Consider the following 16,856-nt stretch of genomic DNA (forward strand, 5'->3'; position numbering starts at 1 on the left):
CGGTAGATACATAGTTGGTGCTTTAGTATTATTTTGCTAAATGTTCCACTTTAACATTTTGAAAATGTGTAATTACTCCCTCTGACCTTAATTTTCCTTACATGTAAAATTTGGACCTAATTACGGCAAAGTCTCCAGCAACAATGACATCTTAATAACTAATAAAACAAGGCAGATCAGAATCTGCAATTTAATTTAAACAAAACAAACCAGTCGCCTCAAATTGGGAAAATGTGCAAGGACGCTTGCGGTTTACTCCAGGATAGCGGATGGTATCGGAATGTTCTGGAAGCCAGGCGTCAGGGATGCTTACATCCTGCAAGCCTCCAGAGAACATGCACAATACTTACTCTCTCAGTGGCCCACGTGAATTTGCAATGTTTTGTGGACAGCCACATGGGTGAACATGTTTGTCATTTTCGGAACCTGGGTACTAGCTCTGTTGATGGAAAACCTTTCTGCTGTGTTTTGGTAAGTATTGATTTTTCCAAAGATGAAGCTACCATCTAAAGTGAAGGAAGATTGTTGGGGGGGCCTGGGCGGCTCAGCTGGTTAAGCGTCTGCCTTCGGCTCAGGTCATGATCGCAGGGTCCTGCGATCGAGTCCCGCATCGGGCTGCCTGCTCAGTGGGGAGTCTGCTTCTCCCTCTCCCCCTGCTCCATCCCCCTCCCACTTGTGCATGCTCTCTCTGTCAAATAAATGAATAAAAAGTCTTTAAAAAATAAATACATAAATAAAGTGAAGGAAGATTGTACTTTGTTTTATCCGGAGATTTACCAAAAGTGGCCCACTGATTCAGAAAAGCGTGTTGTGGTACTGGACTCGTCACAGCTACCCACACTCAGAGCTGTGATACTCACACTTGGTGTGAGCATCTGACTACACCACCAGATCTACTATAGAGAGACAGCAGCACCTACAAACATATCGGAATAGTTGACTGTAAATCGATTTCCAATAGTTCTCCTTTATATTATAATGAAGATGTTTTGTCAATACTTTAATCAGGTATGTATAGGTAGGTTATATTATTTGTGCTTTCCATTGTCGGATAATAAAGGGGCACTTCCTAATTTTTTTTTTTTAAGTAGAATGCTGTCCCTGCTAAGATCAAGAACCACTAGATTAATTTCCTTTAGAAAATTCCCATTTTTTTTCCTGCTCAAAAATTTAGTTTTAGATTCAGTATTAATAGGTATTTCTCAAATTTCAATCCCCTTTGAAAAACACACTTACGGTTACTCCGTTTGTGTTAATAAAACAGTGTGAAAATAGCCTGCAAAGTATCTGGCTAAAGGGTTTGACACGTTGGGGTTTGGGGTGAGAAGAAGAGGATGATGTATTGGATTAACTTCAAAAGAAGCAAATTAAAGGTATTTTGGGTTATCTAATTTATGCAGCTTCGCGCTCCTCTAAATTCAAAACCCACAACTGCCTCCACCACAACCATCAGCACCAACACCAAAGACATACATACTTGAGAGAAGACAACCTTCTCTCCGCTTTACCTACTCACATAGAGAAAAGACGACGTAGTTCAGAACATTATTGATTAAATGAGGGAAGCTGCAGGGACTACTGGTACTCAAACATTCTCCTGAAAATTATTCCTTGCAATGTATACCATAGGTTCAAAGTGAGTGTTCTTTTCAAACACGAATGATCTTCATTTATAATTAAATACTGAAAACAATTTCAGTGACAAATGAGTGCCGTTTGCCAAAATTAGATAAAAGTCATTGCCAAGTTTTAAAATCCCAGTGAAGTTTTGATCAATGCATTCTACACAACAAATAATTGTGATATTTATTTTGCTACCTGTACATTAAGTTTTTCCTTGACTGCTTTCCTGAACCACACAATTATGTGAAGATGTATTTTCCACGCTTTCTGCAGTCTGAGATACATTTTTTTGAAAATTGAAGATGAAATGACTTCTTAATCACGTCATTTTTTCCCCTCTGGAAGACACTGCCTTTTTTACTTACTGGTTTAAAAACTGCCCAAATCAGTACAACTTTCATGGTTGGGAACCAGCCTACTTGATTATGTTGGGGAAATACATAGAGTGCTGGGAATAGCATTTACTTCTCTGGCTCAATTAGTTTTGTAGCAATGGTTCATTAACAGCATACACCATTAATTTAGAATAAGCCCTCCACTAATAATGACAATTGATTTCTTTGTTTAATTTCTCTACAACCAAACGACACACTTTACAATGAACCCCAATTTAAAGTCCTTCGGGAATTTGGATTACATGACACCTTTTCAAAAGGTTATATTTGATGACCTAACCCACCTGATATTTTTCTCTTTGCCACATTTAAAATATAAAAGTGCATCTAATTAAACGATTATAATTTGAGTCATTAACTTTTAGTAAAAAATTAATAAACATTTCTAAAAAGAAAAAGAAAACTTCCCCACATAAATTTCCCTTTCAACTTACGCTAACATCCATTTTATAATGAACTACAACGCATGGCGTCTTTCCAGGTTTAAAGACATTACCTCCATCATTCTCTGTGGCCTGAAAGTCAACGTTTTAAGGTACCAGCAACTGCTCTCTCTGAATACACTGACCTCGAGCCAGTCAGACATTCTTTTCTGCTTCAATTTCTCAGCTATAAAACAGATTGATGATATCTAGAAATATATGTTTTACATACACAGTAATGGCAGCCTTTCTTGTCGACCAATCCTACTGACTACTATTCTTACAATGCTATAAAAAATAAACTCTTGTTGGCATAAGTATAAATCCCAAGTGCAGAGTCCCTGAATTCAAGTGCTGACTTTGCCGCTTATAAAGCAGATCGTGTTGGCCATGCCATTTCACCTTACTGAGCATCTATTTCTGCATACATCAGAAGTGATTAATGATACATATTCTGCTTCACTTCATGCACTTATGAACATCAAATAAGAAAACTCGTATGATTTTCAAATCACAGTGGGAAGATGACGAAGAGAAGGAACAAATATATTTCAAAGACCGTGATGTGTTTTCTGCTCTCTGGAATCCTGAATCCACCAGCGTGTATTTCTACCAAGCCAAAATAGTGTGATCTGAATGGAACATTGTAATCTAAACAAAGGCACATCTATATGACTACTCTGAGCCGAAACAAAGATAAGCGGCATGGTCTACCTAACTATAGTTGAGCCCCAAATTCAATCTCATTGCATCAGCCATAAACAAAGTAAGGACTTACAACGATAGGTATATCACATCAAATCTACTATTGCGTTAGAACTTCCTTTCTTGAATGAGATCTTGCCATTTGCAACGATGTGGATGGAACTGGAGGGTATTATGTTGAGCGAAATAAGTCAATCAGAGAAAGACATGTATTATGAGCCTCACTGATATGAGGAATTCTTAATCGCAGGAAACAAACTGAGGGTTGCTGGAGTGGGGGGTGGGGTGGGAGGGATGGGGTGACTGGGTGATAGACACTGGGGAGGGTATGTGCTCTGGTAAGCACTGTGAATTGTGCAAGACTGTTGACTCTCAGATCTGTACCTCTGAAACAAATAATGCAATATATGTCAAGAAAAAAAAAGAAGAAGAAGAAGGTAGCAGGAGGGGAAGAATGAAGGGGGGAAATCGGAGGGGGAGACGAACCATGAGAGACGATGGACTCTGAAAAACAAACTGAGGGTTCTAGAGGGGAGGGGGTGGGGGGATGGGTTAGCCTGGTAATGGGTATTAAAGAGGGCACGTTCTGCATGGAGCACTGGGTGTTATGCACAAACAATGAATCATGGAACACGTCATCTAAAACTAATGATGTAATGTATGGGGATTAACATAAGAATAAAAAAAAAAAAGAACGTCCTTTCTTATTTTTAATGCCTGGAATCATTTGCTGGTGATTGAAGGCAAAGGTAGGACCTGTACCTATAAACGTGATATAAACATTAGTCAGAATGGCGGTTTTGAGTTTTATGCTATAGGCCATTTCCCAACATGGGTTTCCAGTCCCAACTTTTATCCAGAGTTACAAATGAATATTTTTTCCCTATGTGCTGTGCATCTCAAATAGTACATCCAAAATCATATACTTCCGTTTCGCACTTACATGCATCGGTTAGAGACTTTTTGCTTACTTTTTCCGTATACTTCTTTTTTTTTTTTTAAAGATTTTATTTATTTATTTGAGAGAGAGAGAATGAGAGACAGAGAGCATGAGAGGGAGGAGGGTCAGAGGGAGAAGCAGACTCCCCGCCGAGCAGGGAGCCCGATGCGGGACTTGATCCCGGGACTCCAGGATCATGACCTGAGCCGAAGGCAGTCGCTTAACCAACTGAGCCACCCAGGCGCCCCATTTTTTCCGTATATTTCTTAAATAGTTTGTGCCAATGTTGTATAGAAGCACATATAACAGCAAAAGTGAAATAAAATAATAAATTTCTATATTTCACTAATTCTTAGTAAATGGGTACATGCATAAAGATGAACTCATGCCGAAACTTTACCTATCTCCTGAAAGTCAAGCCTTGACAAGGAAAATATAATTGTAAGGGAATATTATTAACACCCGTTCCTCACAAAGTGTACACCCGATGCAACCCTCAGAATTTGAAACAGAGAGAACAAAATGAAATCCACTTTCTAATGACTCAACTCAAATCAACTTCACCCCCCACTGAGAAAAAGCTCACTGAGAAATAGTTATGCAGCATATTTCCAAAGTCCAAACAGCACTGCAAAGAGACACTGGTTACGAAATGTTTTGATAAGTGTGATGTGAATAATTAATAGATGAGAACATTTTTATTCCTTTCTAAGGGCAGCAGGAGATTAAGTTAACAATTTACGATGGCATGAGTGATTACTTCGTTTCCGTATAAAAATGAGCTGCTTAAAATCTAATCCTCACGGTAACAGGTAACACGTATAGCTCCTTGAGAAAAGCAGCAACGTGTTCAGGACAAGTGACAAAAACAAGTAGATCGGCAGCAGTTTTTGAAAACAGCTGTGATGAACTGTCAAGAAAGAGAACAGACAGAATCAGTCTCTGACAGTGGTCCAGGCCCTGAACCACAGCAAAGGCAAATTTCCTATTATTTTTTCTGACTTCTATACTCTCTAACTTTAGAAATATTTAGATGAGATGCTTATATTAGAACAGAAATGAAAAAGGATAAGGAAATCGACAAATTTATATTGACTTCGTAGATATTTGCAGACGAAAGGGAAATGAAAACTTTTCCATTTTACTTAAGGAAGGAGGACATAATATTGCTTTATGACTCATAAAACTTTTAGAATTTATTCTCAAAAAGGCACACATCAGTGTTAGATCCTAACACAGGATGGCTAAAACCAGATGGGAATCTATGAAAAAAATATGTAATGTATTACCATCTAAAGGCCATGAACCATATTTTATTTCTTAGATTGGGTGGTGGTTACAAGGGTTTGCATTTTGTAATTATTTACCTTGCTGTGTACTTATATTTTGTAAACTTTTAGAGAAATGGGTTGTGTTTCATAATTTTTAAAATATTATTTTAAAATGTTACAAGCTGGGGTGCCTGGGTGACTCAGTTGGTTAAGCGTCCGACTCTTGATTTCGGCTCAGGTCAGATCTCAGGGTCGTGGGATGGAGCCCCACGTCTGGCTCCGTGCTCAGCTCAGAGTCTCCTTGTCCCTCTCCCTCTGCTCTTCCCCCCACTTGTGCACTCTTTCTCTCAAATAAATAAATAAAATCTTTCAAAAAATGAAATAAAATAAAATGTTATAAGCTAAGGGATGTCTGGGTGGCTCAGTTGATTAAGTGACCAACTCTTGGCTTCACCTCAGGTCACGATCTCAGGGTCATGATCTCAGAGTCATGAGATTGAGCCCCACACTCAGCACAGAGTCTGCTGAGATTCTCTCCCTTTGCCCCTTCTCTTGCTCATGCTTGCTCTCTCTCTAAAATAAAAGTAAATAGGGCGCCTGGGTGGCTCAGTTGGTTAAGTGACTGCCTTCAGCTCAGGTCATGATCCTGGAGTCCCGGGATCGAGTCCCGTATCGGGCTCCTTGCTCAGCAGAGGGTCTGCTTCTCCCTCTGACCCTCCCCCCTCTCATGTGCGCTCTCTCTCTCTCATTCTCTCTCTCAAATAAATAAATAAAATAAAATAAAATAAAATAAAAGTAAATAAATAAAATCTTTTTTAAAAAAAAACATTACAAGCTGAGGAATCAGCAAAGTCCTAGTTGTAGTTAATCTGTGGCTATGTCTGCCCTATCTGAAAATACACTTCAGCCAGTTCAGTAGGGGCTAGAAGCATTCGTCAGGCAAGGCTTTTGGCATCATGCAGATAAGATAACCATGCAGACCAAATAATGAATTTTATATATTTCACTAATTCTTAGCAAATGGCCTGGGGGCAGGTATGACAATGAACTCATGCTGAAATGTATCTATTTCCTAAAAAAGAAAAAAAAAAAGCCTTGACAAAGACAAAAGAATTCTAAATGAATTACTAATACCGGTTGTTGTTTTTTTTAAAGCTTTTATTTATTTGACAGAGAGAGACACAATGAGAGAGGGAACACAAGCAGGGGGAGTGGGTGAGGGAGAAGCAGGCTTCCCGCTGAGCAGGGAGCCCAATGCGGGGCTCGATCCCAGGACCCCGGGACCATGACCCAAGCTGAAGGCAGACACTTAATGGCTGAGCCACCCAGGAGCCCCACTAATACCAGTTTATAGCAAACACCAGGATGCACATCCAGTATAATAATCCTCTTACTTGAAACAAAGACAATAAATGAAACCTAATTTACTGGTGGTTACTATGATTTCCTTACCCTAAGTGGAAGCCAACTGTTGTGGGTTATGCCATCTACATAGCAACTCACTTCTCTGTCCTTCAAATTCACCCCTGGAGATGTTACTTCAGACATGCTCATGGTAGATAAATGTAGTCCTGATTTACATTGCTAGGTCATGGAGCATGAAATCTCAGTGCGCTCCAATCTGTGTATAAATATGAAAAGGTAAACAAATGCACTCACCTGTGTAGGGATAAGAGAGAGTGCTTACTGCATTAAAGAGCGTGCAAAAAAAAAAAAAAAAAAAGCAGGGGGGGCGGCTGGTGGCACAGTCGATTAAGCATCTACCTCAGGTCGTGATCCCAGGGTTGTGAGATCGAGCCCTGAGTTGGGCTCTGCGCTTAGCGAGGAGTCTGCTTCGCTCTCCCTCTCCCTCTGCCCCTCCTGCTTGTGCTCTTTCTCTCTCTCTCTCTCTCTGAAAATAAATAAATAAACCTTAAAAAAAAAAAAAGAGTGCATATTACAAAGTTCTGTGAAACCAATGAGTGTCCAAAATGTATTGATATATAGTTGCAAATGCAGGAATGAAGATATGGCATCTAAAATCGTGTCCAATAATGAAGCACAGTGGGTTACATATAAGAGTTGGTAATACAGGTTTTTAAATCTCAGTCTATAAATATTCTTTTCTAACCTACACTGAAAAATGTCTGAAGGAAACAGGAGTGTTAACACACACACATACAATCATTTGAATTGAAAAACTGTGGCAGCAACTAAAATTTAATGAGTAACCTATTTCCTTTTAGACCGTGAGTCCACCATCCCACGTTAATTGGATTGTCTGGCATTCATAGCCACCAGATGGAAAAACTCAACATCGTGCAAAGAGCTACCGACCTTGGCTGTTTGTGGATCATGCAATGTGATTCACTTTGAATATTTTAGGAGACGATTGCCTTGTGGATTCTCATCATCTTTTTTATTCCTCGGTCTTCTATCTTTAATTACAGAATCACAGATTTGGGGGATGTTACAAGGCACAGGATGAGTCAGCAAAATACACATTTGTGCTTATTTTGAACTTGCCCTGTTTTCGGTAAAATTTCTTGTATGAAAAAAGTATGAAAACCGCATGTCAAATAAAAAGAATTTTGACTCTGCAAACATATTTCAGAAATAATGGAAATAAATTTAGGAGAAAAATAAGAGGAGGTCAGTGTTTTTCTTTGTGAAAGGGCTCATTAGGCTGGGGCAGTCAGGGACTGCCCAATTAGGACCTTTCAACTAAGAATACCATTCTGGTTCGATAAGTTTCTATATTCCAGCTAGGCTCAATTCCTTTTATTGTAAGATATTATATTAGCAAGGTAACGATAGGTACTATAACAGATAAACCCTAAAATCTCAGTAGCTTGGGGCGCCTGGGTGGCTCAGTTGGTTAAGCGACTGCCTTCGGCTCAGGTCATGATCCTGGAGTCCCGGGATCGAGTCTCACATCAGGCTCCCTGCTCGGCAGGGAGTCTGCTTCTCCCTCTGACCCTCCTCCCTCTCATGCTCTCTGTCTCTCATTGTCTCTCTCGCAAATAAATAAAATCCTAAAAAAAAAAAATTTTTTTAAAAATCTCAGTAGCTTAACACAAATCTCAATGGCTTAACACAAGCTTATTTTTCGCTCCTGCAGATTCCAAACACTTTCTTCTTCAAGGGTGTCTCTCTGCCAGAGGTTAATTCAACAGTTCTCACCATTGGAAGGAGGGCATGAATTTCCGGCAGACAGCTAGCTGTCTCTTCCATGGAAATTGTGCTTTTAGGAAATCTCACCTTACCAGGAAAACTCAAGTCGTGAGTCCATACCCCCCTGACTTGGGAAGGCTCTTTCTTCTTGGTCGTGAGATAGCCACAAAGCAGAATCATAATAAAGTACAGAAGAGTTTGGAAAGATTGCCATCCTATAGTCAATGGAACACTCCAGAAGAGAAGTACCTATGGTGTACACAGAAGGATAAATGTTAGACACAGATTTTACACACCAAAAGGAATTCTGATAGCTTTCATAATAGATGTGAGGTAAATTATGCTGTAAATGTATTAATACATGAACCTCATTCTATGACGGCCCTAAGGGATCATCTACATTCATTTTGCTGATGTTTGCATTTTAACACATGAGATTGAAAAGTTCAACCATGGGCGCCTGGGTGGCTCAGTTGGTTGGGCGACTGCTTTCGGCTCAGGTCATGATCCTGGAGTCCCGGGATCGAGTCCCGCGTCGGGCTGCTTCTGCCTCTGACCCTCCCCCCTCTCATGTGCTCTCTCTCTCTCATTCTCTCTGTCTCAAATAAATAAATAAATAAATCTTAAAAAAAAAAAAGAAAAGTTCAACCATGTAGAGTGGAGGATGTCTTCAATAGAAACAAGGAAGTTTCACTGGATTCTTTATGAAAGTGGCAGCAAAGGTCTGATGGTGAAGCTTCTGTCCTATTTCTCTCCACTTGCTCTCACAGATTAGACAATGTGCTGTCTAGTTTATAATTGTTATCCTATATCCCTTAGATATAAACTGGACTATGGGTCATTGCATATCCTTTCTGTCATAAAACATTTCACTGTGACCCTGTTAGGTCAAATCTAAGTAATTCAGGTATATGACTGATATATTGATTCTGGCCCATTTGGTACCGTCATTGCTACAATGTGGTATTAAACCCTAAGATTTCAATGTTGATGGGGCAGAGGATTTTTTGCACAGAAGACTAGAGACCTCTGAGGATGAACATCTCTGTACTAGGAACAAAGATCACAGTGGTAGGCTGGCTCTTTCCCCAGGGGTGTCATGGCTACTGGATGCTGATGTTGAGAAATAACTGTGACAAAGCATTCAAAAGGTATCCCCCTGAGGAAGGGGGATTCATTCATCTGCAACAGAACTCTCACGATGAGGCAAATATCTAAAATCTTCAGATTCTACCATCAGATCAATCTCTGTCTTCATTATACCTTCCCAGGATGCCAAGTTATCACGAATTTTATAAGTGAAATGCTGGTACATGTTAGAGTCAGCTACCTTTCTAGTCACTGCTGGGAAAACAAAAGGGACTGGTTCTCATCTTGATTCTTCCATTTAGTTAAACCTATTGCAATTGTTCACCATTCCATTTAATCAAAAACTATTTATTCAGTGTCAACTATGAGCTAGCTTCTACTTGGTTCTACAGAGATGATACTTAAAAACACACTAAAACTCTAAAATAACACCTCTTCCTTTATGGAACTGATAATCTAGGGGAGGGGACAGATAAACAAATATTCCCATAAATATAGAAAGAAGTCCAAGGAAAACAATGCATGCAGCCATGAGAACACATCAGACCCTGGGGGCCAGTGAAGAACTCCTTGAGGTGGTTGGTTTCACCGTGAGATGGAAGGATATGTCAGAGTAACCTACACAGTGGCAGTTGGAAGCAGAAAGCTGGGGTGTGTAGACCACAAGACATAAAATGATGTCAAATTGAATAAAATTATATGACTGACAGAAGGCTGATCACACACAGGCTTAGAAGCCACTTCGGGTGATCCCCATCTTTGCACTAAGTCGGCAATGGGAGGACACTGACTTCATTGGACTTGTATTTTACCAAGGTCAACCTTGAATCCAGGGGATGTCGAGAAACCACAGGGGAAGCTATCTCCTTCACTCTAACAGGTTCTCCTAGTTTTCAAGCCAGCTCAACTTAATTATGCAGTGGAAAACAACTTATTTATAAAAAAGAGTTGAATTTCACATGCCACAAATTTTGCTGATGTTATTAGGCAGCATTACATTACAGACAAGGCTTGTACTAAAAAAAAAATGTTGCTATCTGTCTCTATATTAAACACCACATGTATACTGGAATATACCCACAATCTCTTGCCTGGGTGTGTTTCCAGTTAAAGAAAATAAGTCCTCCATTCCCCCTGCTTCCCTGTCCTTTCTGCTTATTCCCAAGACCAAATTTTCATAAAAAATTATGGACCACTAGTTTATGTCTTCTCTTAACTTTGAAATCCTTCTAGCAAGTAAGCCTTTGAAATTGAAATTCGTCACAACAAAGCACCTGGTGTCATACTCATGACGGGGAGCCCTCAACAGTTGTTGAGCCAGGAATTTTCTCTCCACTGGCAAATTCCCTCTTTCACGAATGCTTTACTCATTTCATAAATAAAGTATTTTAGGAAATAGGGACCAGCACTTAGCCTGTCCACATTTCGGTGGATTACTTACATTTCAGAAATTAAAAGGATTCTATAATTGTGAGTTCTGATGGTTATCAGCGATATTACAATACCAGATCTTCTGTTAAGCATTTGTGTGAAAATTAAACATGATTTAAATTCTAGCTTCTAAGATTTATTTCTCCCTGCTACTATTACACAAAACCACTATTAATATGCTGTGAAATGAGACATCTACAGCATCGCTAGTAAAAGCCTTTAAGTGGTAATCCTTCTGAATCCTTTCTTGTAATAGCCGAACATTTGCTGTACAAAACCAATGAAATTCACACATGCTGCTATGGAGTGGTGGAGTGATTATTACAGCATTTTTTTCCCCCCAAAGTACCTTAGGCATTAGATGATTAGAGAATAGTCTTATGTTTTAAACTTCCTGCCAACAATGTGGCTTTTAGTTGCATTGGATTGAGGACAAATTGTAGTATAATGTATGTTGACAGTTTAATGACACGGGTTACTATCCTTGGTGTACTTTATGATGTAATACATCCTTACAGGTGTCTCCAGAGAATTGTGCTATGATTTTCAAGGCACAGAAAATTCAATAAACTAAAACAGTCTGAGTAAGATTTCTGCCTTCTGTATACTTTGGACATTTTCCTAAAAAATAAATAGGTGCTACCCTTCTAAAATATTTTTCTGACATGCCTTTTCTGTTTTTCTTCTCAAGCTGTAGATTTTAAGACTGGCATGGTACAATTCTTATTAAATTATACATTAAAAATATAAAAGTCTCTTTCTTTATTTAAAAAACAGTCTTTTCCAGGTCTTGAAGGTAAAGTTCCTCTTCTATAAAAAGCTGTAATTGTGGTTTTCAAAAATCTCATTAAATATTTAGATCTTTTAGAGCCACAAGTGTTTTCTGTTGAAGTTTAAACACATTTAGGCTAATTATTTCTAATGTTTTGACCATTGTACAAATACTTAGAGTATTAAATAGCTAATAGCATAAAACAAAATAGCAAGTCTTATGTGCAGAATTCATATAATTACTCCTGGATTTTCTTTTCATCAAGATACTTCTGGGTGAAACAAAAATGGCAATACAATGTATTTTTTAAAGTGATATGAAACATTAGTATTAAACGAATGCAAGTCTAAATACAGATGTGACTTTATGTAGCCTTATTCCCATTTACACAACTATAAACACAAAAAAATATTCAAGCTCTTAAGCACGCTAAACCCACTGTGATTTCACAATGGACAATTGTCTGGTATTTCAGTGATTTGCAGAAAAGAAAACATACCCTATAGTCCTCTCTTAAAAAAAAAAAAAAAAAAAAAAAACATGGGGTGCCTGGGTGGCTCAGTCGGTTAAGTGGCTGCCTTCGGCTTGGGTCATGATCCCAGGGTGCTGGGTTGGAGCCCCGGCATTGGGCTCCCTGCTCAGTGGGGAGCCTGCTTCTCCCTCTCCCTCTGCCTGCCTCTCTGCCTACTTGTTCTCTCTTTCTATCTCTCTGTCAAATAAATAAATAAAATCTTAAAAAACAAAACAAAACAAAAAACTAGACAGTATGGGAATACAGAGGAACATACAGCAAGTTTCCCATCCTAAAGGTAAGATAGTCACTTTCTAGGAAGTGCTTCCTTTGTTGCAGATACTGTGTAAAATATTTGACATACATTATTTTCTCTACTGCTCCAAGCTACCCCAGAGGATAGGTTCCTTATTATTATCTTCATTTTACAGATGAGGAAAGAGCATCCAGAAAGGTCAGTGGTTGACCTCAGATTTTAGAGCACATACATGGTGGAATTAGGATTCTCAATCTAGCATTCAGAATTCAGACCCTGGAACATACTGCCTTCCTCACTGGCCAGGCAATTGATTTAGATTTTTTTAAAAAGGCACATGTGGGTATTTTCATTAAAAACAACACAAGCTAATATAAAGAATACTAAACGGACATAGATTGTGGCTTTTGTTTGTTCGAGGACTAAGAAACTCAATCGCTTGGGAAATCCATTTGGAGATCCCTTCATCTCAGTGCTCACCCAACAACTCAATGTTAGTGCTCTTGAAACTCATGCTACTTAAATTATCTCATTGTTATCGTTATTATTGCATTTTCTGTGTGTTCAAAGCAAACATATACAAAGTAATCAAGTCTTTTGTGAAGCTCCTGAGAGCTGAGACAGGGTGATGTGAAAAACAAATTGCAGTAGAGTATGAGGCGCAAAGAAAAAAAAAAAATTCATGCCCTTGAATTCTAGCCTACAAGAACTTTTTCAGTTCCAGTGTCTTTGTTGCTTTTTCTAATTTTTTTGGCCCAGGGTTTGTGCGCTTTCCTCCTCCCAGGGGTTCCACCAGGCAGGCCTGGTTGGAAGAGGTCCCAGCAGAGAGCAGAGGTCTGAGGATTATTGAAGTGGTTTTCTTTTTAATCACTTATAAAAACAGAGACAAAGCCAATCACCAGCCATGTGATTTACTCCAAGTCTCCGGGTCTCTAAATCCCCTGAAGAAAGCTAGAATCAGCACTTTTCCAACAGCGTGGTATTTTGAGCTTCAGTCAAGTTTGAGTACCATACTGCTCTGGGAAGGGGAGAGAGGCAGAGGAAAAAAAAAAAAAAAACATATATATATATATCACTTGAACGTCTTAATAAAATGGAGACCGTACTTAAACTACCATGCTCAAGCACAGGGTATGTGCTTGTGTCTAGTCTCTCCTAGCACTTTGAAAATGGATTCTCGCTTTATTTCCTGGTTGATGAAGCTTAACACAATCTCTGTTCCTTCCTCTCATAGCCTCTGATTTTTCTTTCTTGGGGTTTGCAATCAGAAAGTACTCCTTAAAAGCTAAATTAGGAACAGAAGATGAAGAGACTGAGATAAATCTGATTGCATTGGTCCTCACTAAAACGTAATTAAGCAGCATTTAAGTAAACACTCCCTAGGCAATTGCAGAGAAAGGGGCAAAGCCCTGAAAGAGGAGTCACCATTTTAACACCCTAGTGGCCAAGCAGTCTTGGGAATGGTCGGCGGTTTCACATGAAATCCCCACCCCCCAAAAAGCAACAACAGAAATCCTAAGGATGAGCACAAAGGATTAATTTCATTTTATTGTGTATTTGCAAGTCTCAAGGCTGGGTTAACCAGGCAACAGCATGCATTCCCCCCCATCCCAACCACCCCACCCCCACTTTAGAAAAGAAAGCAATCTGTAAACTCAAACCAAATGTTTTCCATTTCTTTTCCTCTCTCAGAAACGTCAGCGGACTTAGTCAAGCACAGGCAAAGTGCCAGCCGCAGCTAGATTACGCTAACCCTGAGATGCGGGAGTTGGCTGTGTTCCTCTGAGGCTTGCACAGGATGGTATGAAAAGTAATGAACACACAGAGAGACCCTGCAGGGCATGATGTGGTTTGTGTTTACGCCTCATTGGAACACTGTGGGTATTAGCTATTATTCCAAATCTTCACGTGTATGGTGTCCTCTGGTTTTGCACATGTACTGACTCACTTCTCAACATATTTAGGCTTCTTTCCCTTGCAAATGCCCACTCCTCACACTCCAAGCCTGCATCTCTTTCCCTTCACCCCTTCCCTCAAACTATACTCTAGTCAATTTGGTGGAGGCTTTCCGGCCCCTTTCTAAACAAGATCCCTGTTTCCTTGGAGCAGATGATGCCTAGTGTTACATCCTGAGGAGATGTGGACAACTTGAAAATTTTCAAATTCCATTGCATAAATTAGAGTATATGGAGGATCTAAACTAAAGGTTTATTAATTAATGTATAAAATGCAGCTTAATTTTATAAATAATAAGTACCTAATATTTTGGTTAGAATATTCACAGTCATTAAGAACATTAAAGAAATGTTGCACACGTAGCTTTACCTTCAAAGATATACGTAGGGACTAGGTATACTAAGAGAATTTGAAACCAGAGAGAATCGACAGTCCAACATTTACTATTCATTGAAACATAATGATTTTTGTCCAATAATGAAACTGACGTGACTGTTAACTTTATGAAGAAAAGAAACAAAATTAAAATGGCCCTGTGGTAATTTGCTTGGTCTCTTTCATCTAGTGTTGTTTTATTTGTACTTGCATTCTGTAGGAGGCACAGGAAACACATTCTTTTAAATAGTTTGTAAAATAACAAGACAATACCATAATGATTGTATTAACAGCAAGATAACAATACAATCCAGAAATCCAGAGCAACATGATACAACTTTCCCTAATAAGTGACTAGTGATTCAAGTCAATTGAGGGGACCTTCCGAATAAAACTAGAATACATATGCATCTACCAAAGCCCATGGCTAAATGATTTCCAAGTGAAATACAATCTGTTACTGGAAGAAAAGGAGTCACTAGCAAATCCCTGGTCATTACATGGTTAATATTAGTCACGTAATAGGAAGGTTACTTCCCATTAAGTCCAGAAGGTGAGGCCACGATGATCTCCTTACACATAATAGCAATGTACCAAAGAAGGAACTGATTAGATTACAATTAGAAGAGCTATTGCAAAGCCCTAAATATATAATTGGCAAGGTTCCTCCAAGTGGGAAGTGCTGATATCCAATACACATCAGCTCTGGCTTGGCTTGTCTTGTTAGGTAAACAAAATGTGTCTTGCCTGTCATTGTCATAAAATATTAATGCACTGGAAGTCTCTAAACCTTGCTAAGCATAAGGCCTATTATCACACTTAAGAGCAAAGCAATCTAATAAATCGCTGGCTGTGTAAAAACCAAGTCAGCTGGCAGAGACAGCAATCTCCCTTAGGGATGGTAAGAGCCTCATCTTCAACTCCAGCAGCTGCAGTTCCAGAGAAATTATGTTTCTTCTGCTTAGTAAAAATACATTTGTGCTGAATTCTGTTATTTAAATTCTAATGGAATCATTAGGAATATCCATACATTATGAGTAATAGAAAATTAACTAAGAAAATCATCTACAGTACTGTCATATAATAGGCACGGTATTTTTATTAGGCTTGAGTTTTAGGCAGTGAAATCTGATGTCAAATCACGCTGCTTATTTCTAAAACCCATTCCGAAAGATTAGGAACCCCCAACTCATACATAAATAATCATGTGTAAACACTGAGCACTGAACTACTGTCCCTAATTGAAAGCAACTCACTTGTTTTGCCCTGGTAGGAGGTCCTTCAGGCAGTAAGTAAACAGAAAAGCAATATTGTTGCTATGTACCTTAAAAACTGTTATGAAATTGCTGGTATGTTGTATTTTATGCAACACTTAACCACTCTCTGAAAACCCGAAGAAAGATATATTTCAGAATGAACCAAGCCTTTACTTGCCTCCACCCCCCCAAATATATACACACTTTAAATTAGTCAAATCAACATATTCCCAGTAAGAGAGAAAAGGTAAGCCGATAGATTTTTAAAATAGTAATGACAAGTGATATTAAGTGCTTGCACATATATTATTTCATTTTAACTTCATAATAACCCAGTAAGGTAAGCACAACTGTCACATCCATGTCCAAAATAAAGGAACAGATCATTCTCCCCGAGTCAATCATTTCACGGGAGGCACCATTAGTTTATAAATGCTACTCAACTGACTTTGAACGCCACACCTCTCAAGGCAGCCCAGTTTTTGTTGTTGCTGTCATTTTATTTTCTACTTACAACTCCATCTTGACAAAGACGGTGTTTCAAGCTCTGAAAAGCATTTAGCCTACCAATATGTAATCGCGACCAAGGGATGGTAATTTGAGGTTACACGATTAATGGATGGTGTGTCCCTTTCATAGGACATTCGGTAACAAAATGTTGATGACCCACACGTGTGGAAAACATGAACTAAAAAAGCCTG

At 38.9% G+C, this 16,856-nt stretch overlaps 1 long non-coding RNA gene across 16 annotated transcripts in view; it reads right to left on the bottom strand.

Moving 5' to 3' along the window:
- Nucleotides 1-16,856, bottom strand: part of LOC123855860 (uncharacterized) — a 456,844-nt gene that overhangs the window by 89,452 nt on the left and 350,536 nt on the right. For 14 of the 16 annotated variants that reach the window (XR_010412973.1, XR_010412969.1, XR_010412974.1 and 11 more), the window contains one exon: nt 8,597-8,758. The exons of the other annotated variants lie outside the window; for them this stretch is intronic. This is a non-coding gene — a long non-coding RNA (uncharacterized LOC123855860). The remainder of the gene's footprint in view (nt 1-8,596; nt 8,759-16,856) is intronic. 16 annotated transcript variants of the gene reach the window in all.

Source organism: Mirounga angustirostris, unplaced genomic scaffold (genome assembly GCF_029215605.1).
Source record: "Mirounga angustirostris isolate CCGP_5_RB_7025 unplaced genomic scaffold, mMirAng1.0.hap1 SCAF_7, whole genome shotgun sequence".
NCBI lineage: Eukaryota > Metazoa > Chordata > Mammalia > Carnivora > Phocidae > Mirounga > Mirounga angustirostris.